Source organism: Ambystoma mexicanum, chromosome 11, assembly GCF_040938575.1.
Source record: "Ambystoma mexicanum isolate Mex_15411 chromosome 11, UKY_AmexF1_1, whole genome shotgun sequence".
NCBI classification, from domain to species: Eukaryota; Metazoa; Chordata; class Amphibia; order Caudata; family Ambystomatidae; genus Ambystoma; species Ambystoma mexicanum.
The window spans coordinates 1,454,126,820-1,454,143,644 of record NC_090934.1 but is presented as its reverse complement, the minus strand read 5'-3'; the positions used below and the strand labels follow the sequence as shown (position 1 = coordinate 1,454,143,644).

General features: G+C 47.8%; 1 protein-coding gene across 2 annotated transcripts in view; it reads left to right on the top strand.

The window, feature by feature from the left end:
* The window catches only part of IGDCC4 (immunoglobulin superfamily DCC subclass member 4), a 677,662-nt gene that overhangs the window by 427,898 nt on the left and 232,939 nt on the right, over positions 1-16,825 (top strand). The window lies entirely within an intron of this gene.

Below are 16,825 nucleotides of genomic sequence, written 5' to 3'. Positions count from 1 at the left end.
GTCCAGGGGCACGTGGTCTCGTTCCTTTATATCTGACTGGTGGGTCCAGGGGCATGTGGTCTCTTTCCTTTATATTGACTGGTTGGTGCATGGGCACGTGGTCTCTTTCCTTTATACTGACTGGTTGGTCCATGGGCACGTTATCTATTTCCTTTATATCTGACTGGTGGGTCCAGGGGCACGTGGTCTCTTTCCTTTATATTGACTGGTTGGTGCATGGGCACGTGGTCTCTTTCCTTTATATTGACTGGTTGGTCCAGGGGCACGTGGTCTCTTTCCTTTATATTGACTGGTTGGTCCAGGGGCACGTGGTCTCTTTCCTTTATATTGACTGGTTGGTCCAGGGGCACGTGGTCTCGTTCCTTTATATCTGACTGGTGGGTCCAGGGGCACGTGGTCTCTTTCCTTTATATTGACTGGTTGGTGCATGGGCACGCAGTCTCTTTCCTTTATATTGACTGGTTGGTCCAGGGGCACGTGATCTCTTTCCTTTATATCTGACTGGTGGGTCCAGGGGCACGTGGTCTCTTTCCTTTATATTGACTGGTTGGTCCAGGGGCATGTGGTCTCTTTCCTTTATATTGACTGGTTGGTCCAGGGGCACGTGGTCTCTTTCCTTTATATCTGACTGGTGGGTCCAGGGGCACGTGGTCTCTTTCCTTTATATTGACTGGTTGGTGCATGGGCACGTGGTCTCTTTCCTTTATACTGACTGGTTGGTCCATGGGCACGTGATCTATTTCCTTTATATCTGACTGGTGGGTCCAGGGGCACGTGGTCTTTTTCCTTTATATTGACTGGTTGGTGCATGGGCACGTGGTCTCTTTCCTTTATATTGACTGGTTGGTCCAGGGGCACGTGGTCTCTTTCCTTTATTCAGACTGGTTGGTCCAGGGGCACGTGGTCTCTTTCCTTTATATTGACTGGTTGGTCCAGGGACACGTGGTCTCGTTCCTTTATATCTGACTAGTGGGTCCAGGGGCACGTGGTCTCTTTCCTTTATATTGACTGGTTGGTGCATGGGCACGCGGTCTCTGGCACGTGGTCTCTTTCCTTTATATTGACTGGTTGGTCCAGGGGCACGTGGTCTCTTTCCTTTATATTGACTGGTTGGTCCAGGGGCACGTGGTCTCTTTCCTTTATATCTGACTGGTGGGTCCAGGGGCACGTGGTCTCTTTCCTTTATATTGACTGGTTGGTGCATGGGCATGTGGTCTCTTTCCTTTATATTGACTGGTTGGTCCAGGGGCACATGGTCTCTTTCCTTTATATTGACTGGTTGGTCCAGGGGCACGTGGTCTCGTTCCTTTATATCTGACTGGTGGGTCCAGGGGCACGTGGTCTCTTTCCTTTATATTGACTGGTTGGTGCATGGGCACGTGGTCTCTTTCCTTTATGTTGACTGGTTAGTCCAGGGGCACGTGGTCTCGACTGGTGGGTCCAGGGGCACGTGGTCTCTTTCCTTTATATTGACTGGTGGGTCCAGGGGCATGTGGTCTCTTTCCTTTATATTGACTAGTTGTGTCATGCCTGCGCCATGGGCACATCAATTTTTGCTCCATTTGGACTTTGCTACTTAATGATTATTGTCAACTAACTACGCAAACCATAATGCACCTGGCCGCAAGCATTGTTTCCTGGCCGTTCCTATTGGATTTCTATGGAACTACACCCCCCAGAAGCCTTAGAGTCTGGTCCTGCTTCCACCAGCCCAGGAACAGAAAAGGAGGTGGCCGATTGCCTGCAGGGGTGATTCGCCAGGTGAAACCAATTGGCCTGCCTCTGTGCTGGGCTAGGCAGTATATAAGGCTGCTGTCTGCAGTGGCTCAGCCTCTTGCATTGAGAGTCCTTCCTCCACCTTTCGCGAGTGTCTTCGGATCCTTGTATGCTGTTTACCCTCACTCCTGCTTGGACCCTGCCTTGCAGCTTGTTACACCCTGCTGCCTACAGCCCTAGCCTTTTGGGCTCCCTGCCTTGTTGCTTGCTCCACCCTGCTGCCTCCAGTCATAGCCTTCCAGGCTCCCTGCCTCTCAGCCCTGCTCCTCTGGGCTCTCCACACTACAGCTGATCACGCTCTGCTGCCTTCCAGTCTCCGCCCTTGCCCTGCCGGGCTCTCCACATTGCAGCGGATCACGCTCTGCTGCCTTCCAGTCTCCGCCCTTGCCCTGCCGGGCTCTCCACACTGCAGCTGATCACGCTCTGCTGCCTTCCAGTCTCCGCCCTTACCCTGCCGGGCTCTCCACATTGCAGCGGATCACGCTCTGCTGCCTTCCAGTCTCCGCCCTTGCCCTGCCGGGCTCTCCACATTGCAGCGTATCACCCTCTGCTGCTTTCCAGCCTTAGCCCTTGTCCTCAGGGCTCCCTGCTCTGCAGCCTGCCTCTCTCCGGCTGCCTTTGCCCTTGTCCTCTGGGCTCCCTGCTTTGCAGCCTATCTCACACCGGCTGCCTTAGCCCTTGTCCTCAGGGCTCCCTGCTCTGCAGCCTGCCTCTCTCCGGCTGCCTTTGCCCTTGTCCTCTGGGCTCCCTGCTCTGCAGCCTGCCTCTCTCCGGCTGCCTTTGCCCTTGTCCTCTGGGCTCCCTGCTCTGCAGCCTTCCTCACTCCGGCTGCCGTAGCCCTTGTCCTCTGGGCTCCCTGCTCTACAGCCTACCTTTCTCCGGCTGCCAACAGCCCTTGTCCTCTGGGCTTCCTACTTGCAGCTTATCACGCTCCGCTGCCTACCCTCTACCTTTTTCCCCGCTGGGTCCTCGGCCTAGCAGCCCTCTACAGCCCTCTGCAACCTTCTACATTCGGCGGCCCTGCCCCTCAGGGTTCACTCCTTACTGCCGGCCCTTCTGGGATCCTTGCCGTGCAGTCTGCTTTACTCTGTTGCCCTAAGCCCTTTTCCTCTGATATTTCTACCTTACCGTCCCACTCTTGTGGGCTTACTCATTGCCTTCCTGCTCCTCTGAGCTCTCCACCTACCTTTCTGTCCTCTGTTATCATATCCTGTTACTCGACTTTCCCTTCCTATCCTTCTGCTAGTTTGCTATCATCTCCTTTTCTGGATTTGTCTGTTGTATCTTCTCTTGTACTGTTTGTAGACCCTTTGTACAGAGCTCGTCTGCTGGTTCCCATCAGTCAACCTCTGCCCCTTCCCTTGTCTCGTTTCTACATTACAGACACCCATAGCTGCTGTTCCAAGTTATGAGCAAACAGCGTGGGACTCTGTTATAGCAAACTGTGCAGAAGGCTAGAGTATTTCCAAGGTTCGTGGAATACTCTTTTCCTATTCTGCATGCACCCCAAGAGGGTATTCACTCTGTACCTTTTCCCTTGCTACTCTTCCCTACTCTTCACTCCCTTTCCTTTCCGCTGTGTGTGTTCCTATCTGTCCACTTTATTTCAGCACCCAAACTCTTCTGGGTGTCTTGTGCCACTCGTATTAGAGTGCCATTCGTGACAGGTTGGTCCAGGGGCACGTGGTCTCTTTCCTTTATATTGACTGGTTGGTCCAGGGGCACGTGGTCTCTTTCCTTTATATCTGACTGGTGGGTCCAGGGGCACGTGGTCTCTTTCCTTTATATTGACTGGTTGGTGCATGGGCACGTGGTCTCTTTCCTTTATATTGACTGGTTGGTCCATGGGCACGTGGTCTCTTTCCTTTATATTGACTAATGACTGGTTGGTCCAGGCCAGGGCATGTGGTCTCTTTCCTTTATATTGACTGGTTGGTGCATGGGCACATGGTCTCTTTCCTTTATATTGACTGGTTGGTCCAGGGGCACGTGGTCTCTTTCCTTTATATTGACTGGTTGGTGCATGGGCACGTGGCCTCTTTCCTTTATATTGACAGGTCGGTCCAGGGGCACGTGGTCTCTTTCCTTTATATTGACTGGTTGGTCCAGGGGCACGTGGTCTCGTTCCTTTATATCTGACTGGTGGGTCCAGGGGCACGTGGTCTCTTTCCTTTATATTGACTGGTTGGTGCATGGGCACGTGGTCTCTTTCCTTTATACTGACTGGTTGGTCCATGGGCACGTGATCTATTTCCTTTATATCTGACTGGTGGGTCCAGGGGCACGTGGTCTCTTTCCTTTATATTGACTGGTTGGTGCATGGGCACGTGGTCTCTTTCCTTTATATTGACTGGTTGGTCCAGGGGCACGTGGTCTCTTTCCTTTATATTGACTGGTTGGTCCAGGGGCACGTGGTCTCTTTCCTTTATATTGACTGGTTGGTCCAGGGGCACGTGGTCTCGTTCCTTTATATCTGACTGGTGGGTCCAGGGGAACGTGGTCTCTTTCCTTTATATTGACTGGTTGGTGCATGGGCATGTGGTCTCTTTCCTTTATATTGACTGGTTGGTCCAGGGGCACGTGATCTCTTTCCTTTATATCTGACTGGTGGGTCCAGGGGCACGTGGTCTCTTTCCTTTATATTGACTGGTTGGTCCGGGGGCATGTGGTCTCTTTCCTTTATATTGACTGGTTGGTCCAGGGGCACGTGGTCTCTTTCCTTTATATTGACTGGTTGGTCCAGGGGCACGTGGTCTCGTTCCTTTATATCTGACTGGTGGGTCCAGGGGAACGTGGTCTCTTTCCTTTATATTGACTGGTTGGTGCATGGGCATGTGGTCTCTTTCCTTTATATTGACTGGTTGGTCCAGGGGCACGTGATCTCTTTCCTTTATATCTGACTGGTGGGTCCAGGGGCACGTGGTCTCTTTCCTTTATATTGACTGGTTGGTCCGGGGGCATGTGGTCTCTTTCCTTTATATTGACTGGTTGGTCCAGGGGCACGTGGTCTCTTTCCTTTATATCTGACTGGTGGGTCCAGGGGCATGTGGTCTCTTTCCTTTATATTGACTGGTTGGTGCATGGGCACATGGTCTCTTTCCTTTATATTGACTGGTTGGTCCAGGGGCACATGGTCTTGACTGGTGGGTCCAGGGGCATGTGGTCTCTTTCCTTTATATTGACTGGTTGGTGCATGGGCACGTGGTCTCTTTCCTTTATATTGACTGGTTGGTCCAGGGGCACGTGATCTCTTTCCTTTATATCTGACTGGTGGGTCCAGGGGCACGTGGTCTCTTTCCTTTATATCTGACTGGTGCGTCCCGGGGCACGTGGTCTCTTTCCTTTATATTGACTGGTTGGTCCAGGGGCACGTGGTCTCTTTCCTTTATATCTGACTGGTGGGTCCAGGGGCACGTGGTCTCTTTCCTTTATATTGACTGGTTGGTGCATGGGCACGTGGTCTCTTTCCTTTATATTGACTGGTTGGTCCATGGGCACGTGGTCTCTTTCCTTTATATTGACTAATGACTGGTTGGTTCAGGCCGGGGCACGTGGTCTCTTTCCTTTATATTGACTGGTTGGTGTATGGGCACGTGGTCTCTTTCCTTTATATTGACTGGTTGGTGCAGGGGCACGTGGTCTCTTTTCTTCAGGGCTGGCGATGGCTGGGAACTGGCTCAAAGACACTAAAGGCCTTCACATTTCGAAGGGGCCTTGGCTCTCCCTGGGACCGTGCAGGGACGCGGGCACTGTAGCACAACCAACCAGCCTGTCCGCCTACACTTTCCGGAAAGGGCAGTGTGCTCATGCACGCACACACGCGCATGGCCGGCGCTTACGCAAATTAAACGCTTAAAAGCAGAGGCCACCAGCACGGTTCTCCCAGTTCACACTTGCTCCCAACCACTCTACACCCGTGGAGTGTTGCTCCTCACTTTTAAGACACGGATAATGCAGTGGGAGGGTTCCTGGGGACCCTCCACCCTCCCAAGGTGGTCCCTGCGAGCACAGGCCTGCGGCCCCTCCTCTGCGCCCAGGGGCCGCCGGAAGGCGCGTAAAAGCGCGGTTCCGAGAAGGTCTTTGATCTGCACTGGGCGCGCTAATGCTTTGCGATGGGACCCTTTGAAGGCTGGCCCCGGGGGGCTCTGGGCTTGTGAGGCCTCGTGTGTGCGGGGTCATGCAGGGGCGCGGCCTGGCGCATCTGTTACTGCTTTGGGGGGCCCTTATGGATCTTGTGACATTGCATGGTGTGCCAAGGGAGGGGGAAACGCGAGACAGGCGAGCTGGGCTGCCTGTTTACTCCCCAGATCACCTGCGCAAGTTATGATTTATTAGTATTTAGAGGATAATACGAGCAACACGTGGTCCACCAAGCTTAGCAAGATGCGCAGAGCGCCAGCTGTGGCCAGGGCACGCATCTTCCGCGCCACTCAGAGAGGCTGGCGCACAATAAACTCCCTCTGGCATACCCGTATTCAGGGCGCTTTCTAGCTAACTTGGTGCCCAGGGCGAAGCACTAGAAGGCGCTCCTCTCACCCCCAGACCGGCACACGTCACTCCCAAACTACACCTCTCTGTCGCATGACAAAACCCCTCCTCAATATCAACAAATCATTGCTTTACATGAAACTGGTTTCATTACATCAAAATGTGAGTGCTTTACTTATGTGAAAACACAGCTATTGCTGCAAAAGTAAATGGTTCTTCTGTCATCTGGTCTTACAAAGGGCCTTGCCTGAATGCAGTTTCACACTGTCTGTACTGGCACGCTGCGGTGTGACCAGCCTGCCGGGGTCTCAGGGCCCACTGACCACTGACCCTGTGCTGCAAGTGTTCTGTTCATACCACCTCACATGTATTTCGATGGGGAAATACTACACTAACCATATGAATTATTTTCTGATAGAAAGTTATCATTCTAAGATGGAAAGTCTGGTACACTCCTATTGTACTCTTCTGAAATACCTCTATAAGAGTGGGAAAGGAGACAAATAGCACCAATGAGTGTTCCAGTCTGCTTTGCATTAAATGACAGAGGTTTTACAGGAATATAACAGTGATCAGGGATATCTATATTTGATAAACAAGTCTGTGATAAAATGATTTTATGTGTGAATATCTAAATACATAACATACACATGGCTTGGTGCTCACATCCCTGTTCACAACACTTAAACCCAACATTAAAATGTTTTTAAGCATGAACCATACATACTCATTCGGACAGCTTAAGTTTTTGGATGTGAGTATAAAATGGCTGCAACATCAGCCACTCAAATGGGGGCACAGGGGGTCTTTTGCTTCTTGTTTCTGGAGAACGCTAGATGAGGAGGGGCTGGGTCTCAGTGTGGGCATGCCCAACCCCCCAACACAGAAGCATCTTTAGGGAAGAAAGGACCCCTCCAAGAGACACCCAATAAACAGTGGACAGAAAGGAGGATTATTTTGAATGTCTCCTCGAGCAATGCCTTTAATATTTTAAGCTGCATAACTACAGAATGTCACCTACTGTGACCGCAGGTTTTAAGGATGCCAGGGCAGGGATTGGGCCTGGGGCGGACCGGTCCAAGCACAGTGAGATCGAAGCAGACTCTATTTACCAGAACGGCTATGAGGCAAGGACTGTAAGCAGTTTCAAAGGTCTTCATGTGTTAATAAAATCAACAGGGCTCAAGACCTAAGATAAAACATGGTGGGGGAGGGGTTAGAGGCTGGCTCATTGATACACACACAGGAAGAGAACACGTCTTAAAGTTAAATCTGAAAATTTCATTCAGCTGGGCCTTTTTTAATAAAAGAAAGTGCAAAGGACAAATGAACATTAATCCCCACCCGAAAAATAACTCAAGAGAGATTTTCCTATAACGTTGCCAGCAAAGTATAAAAGGTGCGCACCTTTTAAACATTCTATATTGAAATATTCCCTGTAAAGAAAAATCCCAAATGTAAGACATGCTTTGATGACACTTTCATGTAGTCTTGTGTGACGACATGGGATCAAGTGCCAGCCGAACACGAGCAAAGACATATGTTTTTGAACAGGATGTGGGGCCTTGGCGGCTTCTATACTGGGAGCACTGTCCTTATTTCCGGCCGAGTCACCTGTCGCCCTGGCTGCTGGTCACGAGAGCTCAGCTCGGGAGTCGTGATAGCCCAGCTCGCGGAGTTTCCTGGGCTAGCCCCAGGCCTAGGGATGGAACAGAGTTAAGACAAACTTCGCGGGAGCACCTCTCCCTCCTGCTGTGGCTCATTTGCTACTCTGGATGCACATAGAAGTTTAGGCGCTACACAAGCAAGCACAGAATTTGCCCTGCAAATGACACCATTACCGGGCCATGCACGGTCCCAGTTCCACATGCAGGCAAGCTGCCCCTCTTCCTTATTAAGCCCCGTTTAAAGTACCCATCCACCCTGTGAAGCTGCGCCTCTGCAGAAGCTACGCTGCAGGAATACAGAAATAACCTGCACGGCAGAGATGCCAGCAAAGGCCTGCGCCACTTTTATATGGGCCATTGAGCTGCCAGTCCACTGTTGTGACGTCAGCGGTCCCTGCGCTGCTACCAATGCCCAAGCTTATACACCAGGGTTGTCCAACTCCAGGCCCGAGGACCAGAAACGTCATCTTTTCAGGATACTCCTCATTAATATTCATGAGAAAAATTTGCATACAATGATTTTAAATGTATGCAAATGTCTTCTCATGAATATTAATGAGGGATTGCCTGAAAATCCACCCGGATTTCGGGCCTTGAGGCCTGGAGTTGGACAACCCTGTATACACCTTTTTGTGCTAAAATGTGGCACACTGACACACTCTTGTTGTTCAGAATGTGCCCAGAACCCTCACAGGGATTATTTTCCAATAAGAGCTAACTCCCCATCCATGGAACCCAGAATTGCACGTTTATTCTGTGCCCGGGTTTCTGTGCCGGGCACGGTACAATTCCCTAAATCAGTGTAATTCAAGGTACAATTCCCTAAATCAGTGTAATTCAATCGCAGGATGCTTCCAGCAGACTGACATGAACAGCTGTTTCATAACAGGAAGCACTAATCAAACGTTCCAACATGTTAGGCGTGCAACTTCCAAAAATGGTGGCCCGGGCTCAGATAGTCTCTGACTCTAACGTTACGCTGGTCAGAAGAGACAGAGACAGCGCCTGCTGCCGTTATTCGCCCCACGGCAATCACACCCCCAAAGGAAATTTCATCTCCCTGGGCAAGCACGTCCCCCAAAACCCGCCTCGGGCAACTGCGCCCTGGGCAGCCGCCCACTTCACCCGGCCAAGAAACAGGCCGGCCTATATTGAGCAGTTACTCAGCACACAGTACAAACAGTTTTTTTTTGTGGTAGTTTAGCAATGCTCTGTTCTGTCTCCTGGGTGTGTTTCACTCTCTGTGGATGTTCGCATGGTCTTCAGACAGTTACGCACATCTGAGGCAAGGTGCGGCGCGGGATCAGGCTAGGCTTGGAGGAGAAGGAACATGCTAGCTTTGCGCAAACAAACTCCATGGATATTTTTTTTTAGATGCTATTAACTTTCTTCCCCAACTCAATGTTGGCTGTGTACAGGTGCAACGCCGAGAGACGCAGATTAGTACAGGTCTCTTCCGCTGGCGCTCAACCCTCTCAGCTATTTCACTATGTTGTCCATATGTTTCTGTTGCTGGAGTTTTATAAAGCCGTGCCACTTCGTCAGAATTCTAGCGCTACAACGAAGTACAACCAGGGAGCAACATGTCCTCACATCCACTCTGCAAATAGCCCCCTTTTTGCCCTTTTTTTGCCGGAAGGTAACTGGCCCACCTCTTGGCCAGTTGCTTTAGGAAGAGAGTGTCCATATCCTTTGCAGCTTGGTGGAGAGAAGGACCTTTCTCCTGCTCTTGGCTAATTTACTCTTGGGACCATCAGTGCACTAAGGTGCCATGTGGATTGGTGCAAGGCATTGCACTCACTTAAATAATCGGAATAGTCTTATGTAGCATTCACATAGCTTTAAAAAAACGTTTTTTATTGGGAGCCACTGCAATGATGCTGAACCAGGTGTTACACAGTTATAATTGTAACTGTAATGGGTTATTTATAACGCGTTTAATACCCAGAGGTTTCTAAGCACGGACCCGGGGATCGAACCTGTGATGCTCCGCGTCATCTTGCTTCCAAAGCGAGCACGTTGCACCTGGGCTATCCTCATTTTTAGCAGCCTTCCTGCAGCCGCATTTTGTGAGCATTTTGTTGTTATGACCGCACATTTTCTAGCGACCTTAGATAAAGGCTAGGGCTAAACTCTTGTTAGCAGGTTTAACCTGTTGTTAAACCTGTTGGTGTTCTTGTCTAAGTCTCCGGCGCCCGGTTACCGCAGGGTTTGGTGCGCGGTACAAATAAAGAAACTAAACTAAGCTAAACATCAGAAGAGTATGCTCCGGAAACTAAACCAGAAGCACGTGTACATTTCCTTAAATGGAGAAGCCTGGCTTAGCTGCTTGTGATGCCTGCGATTGCATGGATCTTTTTTTGCCAGTAAGTAAGTTGGAGAGTTACCAGATGATGAAAGACAAATTAAGTAGTCCAGGGGTTGAAGGCAGCGTTGATAACCAGTACTCCAGTGTTTTCCGTTCTATGTCTTTATCTGGAATATTAAAGGCGGCACCAAAAAAAGACCGATTTTGGACGGCCTTTCATATTCGAAACACTTGAATACCTCTCCCCCTGCCCTTTGAAATCAGGGGTTTCACCACCGAACCTTCTTCACCCTCTCCCCAACCCCAAACCCAACTCATACCCACACACACCTTTTCCCCAGCACCATCTTACAAAAACGAAACACTCAGAAACACGCAGACGCACTCCTTCCCCCTAGCCCCCTCCCCACCACAAACAATGTCCCCTGTCATACACACACTTACCTGTACCCATCTTCCACAGTTTTGGGCCAGGGAATTAACTGACACAGTGAGGGTGTGTTGTGTAGGCAAAGAGACTGGGTTCCCCCTCTGGCAATAACAGGCAGGCTACACCGAATAGTGGGAACACCAACGAATGCTACAAAGTCTTTGCAGGACAGATTTATCACAGGCAGAGAAGTCGACTTATTGGCCCTGGTTCATAGAATTATTTGTGCATAAAACAGGGATTTGCGTGCCTTTCTGCGCACAAATCCCAGTTTAACGAATGGGGATTTGCAGGCAGAATTACCAGTTTTACAGGTAAATCATTTCATGAATCAGGGACATTGCCAGCAGAGTACGTTAGGCACACTTGAGATGGTTGATTGTCTGCACTGGGCTGCGGGCACAAACCGGGGCATTGCTGGCAGGCATACTAGCAAGGGACACCCTCTGGCATGGGTCCCGGGGACCTGGGGTGTACCCTTAGATGCAGGGGTGAAGGTGAGAAAGTAACACCAAGGGAGGAAGGAAGGGTTGAAGAGGGAATGGTGCAAGTGGGGAGGATGCTGGGAAGGTGGAGAGAGGGCGAAAGATGGGGAGAGAGAGAAGAAAGCAGGGGCAGCTGGGAAGCGGTGAGAGAGTGGGAAGCAATGAAGGAAAATAGCCAGTGGGGAGAAAGAGATGGGGGTATAGTAGAGAGGGTGAAGGCTGAGAGAAAGGGGGAAAGAAAGAGAGAAAGAAAGGTCATGAGAGGGAGAAAGAGCTAGATAGAGGGAAATAGAAAGAGAGAGAAAAAGGGAGAGTGAAAGAGAAAGGCAGAGAGAATGGTTGAGAAAGAGAAAAAGGGAGACGGAAGGATAGGGAAGAGGAGAGAAAGGGAGAGAGAGCGAGTGAGGGAGAGAGTGAGAGAACTAGTGAGAGAAAGAGAGAGAAGCAGGGGGAGCAGGGACAGAGAGGCCTGGATGCCTATTGGTGTACAATTGAGTAGGTCCGGGGGAGGTTCGGGGGAGGAGAAAAAAGGGAAGAGTGGAGAGAGAACAAGGGTACCTGCTACAAGGGGCCTCGTTAGCTCCTCTGCCCCAACCCACATGGCCAGCGCACCACACCACAAGCAGCCAAAAAAAGTGCCCTGTCCACTCTCCACATGCTTATATAAGGCTGTCTCTGCCCCACTCCAGAGCCAGCCCCCCTATGCACCCCCATGATGCTTGGTGACATGGCAGAGGGGAGGGTAATTACACAGCGTAGGACAAGTGTCCCTCCAGAGCTGCCCCCAGCCCACTCCCATAACAGGGGAGAACTAGTTTCTGGGTGGTTCCCAGCGAAGGGGGGATGAGGATTACAGGGTGAAGGGCAGGTTGGCACACATTCTCAGGAACAGATGAAAGGGTCCTGTCTGGTGATATGACAAAGGGGAGGGTAATTACAGGTAGGAGTGTCACGGTATTAGTTTTATGACGGTACGATAACCTTCTTGCCCAATGACGGTATATCATGGTTATCGCGGTATAGCAGGTGGAGTTAACTGATCTTAACAAATATTTTCTAAAAGTTCATAAATTGTCAGATTTATCATCACAAACAAAACCAGGGCCAGAATTGGGCTTTTCAACATACTTCCCACTGAAATGCCACCCCGTGCTTGCACCAAACACAAACGCACGTGTGGAGAGGAGGAGGGGGGGCTGGCAGCCCTGCTGCGACTGGCAAAGCAAACTGAATAGCTTTTCTTAAGTGGTCATTTAGGCTTTTAGCCCCCCCACTGACTACTGGTGAAGATGAACATGTTGCCATCTTGATAACCTGCATGCCACAGATTGATGGAGGCTGATGGTAGTATACGCTTGTGCGCATACACACACACGCACACACACACACTCGCTCTTTACGTTACAGCCTTTAGTTTACTTGCGGGCCAAAAGGTGTTCAGTAATCACGGACATGTTACCCTTTGGTATGGCAGCAGGGAATACCCACAGAGATGAGTGAATTTCGCAGTGTGACTTATTATATGTAATTTCAATAATGGAACCAGGGAAATCCCCCATTGTCATATGTTTAGCAAACATTATCCATTATAAATATATAAACCCCAAAGCCGCCATCCCAAAGTAAACCCTTTTCCTTCTTGGCACTGTATTTATTCTTCCTATTTCTAACATATTGATTTCATGTCAGGCACGTGTGGTTTATGGAATGGCATTAAAAACTGCTCCAACTGAAACTACTTGGCAGACGGCACATCCAACAGTGCAAGACCAAGACTGCGCAGCACTTGCTTACTGCAGCCTTTCCAAATCAGATTGAAAAGCACACTTAACGGTATAAACGGTATACCGCTATAAACAATGTGATGGTTATTATTGTTCAATTAAGTGGTTCGCGGTATCTTTAACGGTATACCGTTACATCCCTAATTTCAGGGTATAGGACGAGTGGGCAAACAGGTAGGGGCAATAGATGACCTGGGGTGGGGGGGGGGGCTGTTGAGGAGCTTCCCAGGAAAGGATGTAAAGGGTCAGCTATAGGCTGCAGAACTAGTTTCTGGCTGTTCTCTTCCAGGGCTCAGTGACAGGAAGGGGAGATGGAAGTTACAGGGTAAGGCAAAAGGGTGACACATATGCAGGGGCAGTAGATGACAAGGCAGGCCAGATTGTGAGCACAGAAGGAGATGTAATGGGCCAGCTCTAGGCTGTGGATTACACTGGCTGTAAATGCTGGTGGCTGGGAACAGGTTTAATGATGGGGGAGTTGGCCAGACCTTGGAAGGAATGGAATCCCTTTCTATGGATACAGGGGGGGCTGGAGTTCTGACTACAGACCCCCACAATATACAGTCACATAGAGTGCACAATGAAAAATACCTATGGGAAAACGACAAGTAAAAATACAGGTAACCCACAGTAAAGAATAAGTGACACGTATGTAAAACACAGATAAAGGCTGTCACAGGTCCACACGTGGAGACTGCCATTTCCACAAGCCTTGGTTTTATTTTATTTTATTTATTATTTGATTTGTCTTGGTTCTATTACAAAGCAACAGAACCTTTGCAAAAGTGAAGTACAATGTAATTCATACAAAATGTCAGATCAAAAGTCAATAAAACTTCATCATAAAACATTTCCTATGTGAAGGAAAACAATGTAAAATCAAAGTTCAATGAACATTTTTACAATAGAAACAAACATATTCAAGTTAAGAGAAAAAAAAAATTGGAGAGAAAAAAAGTATAACATCAAGAACATATCTCTTTTCATTAATTAGTGAAATTCCCCATGCAATTCGTCCGATCACAATTAACATGCTTATCCAATCCCTTTTCTATAAGTTTACAGAATTTGGTTAAGGCAAAGATGAGAGGTTTGTGATTGCCTTGCATCATTCGAGCCCAAAGGAATGGTAAACAATCAGTGAAATTTATGTTCACGAATTCCATGAATAAGAGAGATCTTGGGGAGTTAAAATATGGACAATATAAAATCAAGTGTTTCAATGTTTCTATAGGGTCGGTGCACAGGGGAAATCTACAATGCCTATTTTCAATGCCCGTCTTCAGGACAGCCCAATTCGCAGTCCTTTCTTTAGTATCCAATAAATTGAATTTAAATCGTGTAAAGACCTTGCGAGTGTGGTTACAGGGAGATACGGTGATGTGCTCATATCGCGGTATTCGTTTCTTTGTGAATAAGTAGTACTCCTTGTAAAGTTTGTAAGATCCTATCTGATCAATAGTTAGACGCCAATCAAGTTCAAATAACTTGCGTTTGGCATAAGCGGATCTAATATAAACGTCATCCACTGTGATGTCGGCATCATGTAAAATGGCGTGTATTTTTGTCAAATAATGATCCATGAGGATCGTTGGTCTAGAGTGAATTGATTGTTTAAGGTCCTCATATAAAGAGTTTAATTTCGGGTACATTATTTTTGCAAAGCTGGTGAGAAGACGCCATTTCCATCGAGTGGATAACGCTATTAGACCTAGCTCGTGCCTTAAAACCGCGTTGGGTAATGACATGGGAAGAGACATTGCACGTTTCAGTGATGCCCCTTGAATTTGGTCTAAAATTGCACCAATGTCGACAAGACATATATCTACTGCATAAAGAATAACAGTTTCAATTTTCAACGTGAAGAATTCGATAAAAGGGATTAATGAGAATTTACAGTATTTTGCATGTATAATTTTTAGTTGTGATATCAGGGGTCGGATCTTGTCATTTAGTATTTCACTCCACATTTTGTGGAATTTTTTTCAGATAGATAGTACCCTAAGTAAATCCCATCTGTATGAACAGGAATGATAGTTTGCATAATAGTCCATTGAAATTTCCCTGTTTTTTTATGAACACCAAATTTCATCACTGCTGTCTTAGCAGGATTGGGGGTTAGATTATGTGCTAATGCAAACTCCTCAAATAATTGCAATTTCAGTTGGAGGCCTGCAGGAGTGGGATCGAATAGGATAATGTTGTCTGCAAATGCGAGCCATTTTAGTTGAAGAAGGCCGATTTTTGCAGAGAACAAAGTTTTCTCATCCCAACATTTGTCGAGGTCTGCTAGATACAGGTTGAAAAGGGTAGCAGCTAGATTACATCCTTGTTTGAGGCCTATTTCGGTGTTAATAGGTTTTGTGGTGCGTCCTTCAGAAGTAAGTTTGATTTTATAGGAGGTGTTCGTGTGTAGGGCAATGAACCAATATATCAGCACAGGAGGTATTCCCACTTCAATTAGTTTAGCCCATAATAAGTCACGTATTACCGTGTCGAAAGCCGAAGTCATGTCGATCAGGGCAATATAGACCGGATTTGCAGATGGCTGTTTTGCTCCCCCAATGGTAAATGCCATAATCATGGCGTTGAGAGAGGTACTTAGCCCTTTTCTAAACCCAGTTTGATATTTGGAGTATAGCTGATTCATTTCGATATGCTTTTCAAGATCGTAAAGAAGAAGAACAGCAAAGAGTTTGGCTTCCGTGTCAATTAAAGCGATAGGCCGGTAGTTCCGTGGCAAGGACGGGTCTCCTTTTTTGAATATCGGAATGATATTAGCCGAGACCCAAGAAGTGGGAATAATTCCGAAGTCGATAATGGCCTGAAATTTGGTTTTAAGAAGGATGGCCCATAGATTCAGATCTGCCTTGTACAAGCAGGGAGGAAAACCGTCAGGACCAGCTGATTTAGAGTAGTTCAATCTTGATATAGCCCACTTAATGTCATTGATGGTCCAATTTAGTCGAGGTAGATCGTGATAAGGTTAAGAAATGGTATTGATATTCAAGAACTGCTTTGGGGTGCAAAATTTGGTTATAATGTACGTGTGCCAAGTAGATTCAGATATGGCATTCGGAATTGAGAGTGATAATTGATTATCATTGTTTTTAATAGTTCGCCAGATGGTGCGTGTATCATGGGCTGTTATGGCTCTTATGAGGTTACAATTAATTTAATTGTATCTGAGTATCCTTATGTGTTTGATGTTTTGTTTATATAATGTTATGATACGATTCCGTTGAACTTGATACATTTCATGAGATAGATCGTTATTTTTCTTCAAGTCTCTGAGAGCCTTGTTTTTATTCCGTTTCTGAATTTTTCAGAGGGGATCAAATGTGTGAGGATGTTTGGTAGCAGTGATTTTATTTTTACTAGCAAGCCTTTGTGTGGTAAGGCAGACACAGAATTGGAAGCAATAATCGGCAGAAATGGGAAGTGTACATAACGTCTTCTGGGGGTCAAAGAAGTCCTTAGATTGAGCCCGTGGTATCATTTGTTACTTTTGACCAGGTTGTAGGCCTGCCAATCGCCCAATCCTCAGGACGCCTGCAAGATAGAAGGAATGGGGTAAAACCTTCGACATGAGAGTTACGTTTTACGGTTTTATAATAACAGTCAGTGACGTCTCTCCAATCTACACAAAGCAGTGAGAAGTTACCGTGAAGTTTTGTTTCTTGAAATAGCGACAATAGGCATAGATATTTCTTATAGAAACTCAAGCCAATCGCACGCATGTGCTGTCGCGTTTACCATTATTGCTTCCTTGTTACATTTCTGATCTGTGAATTCACTCCACTAGTGATGCTTTCTGGGGATGTGCTAAAAGAAAGCAATTTTGCCTTGGGTTGAAAACTGGACAGGCCGAGGGGTCAGTCCATCTT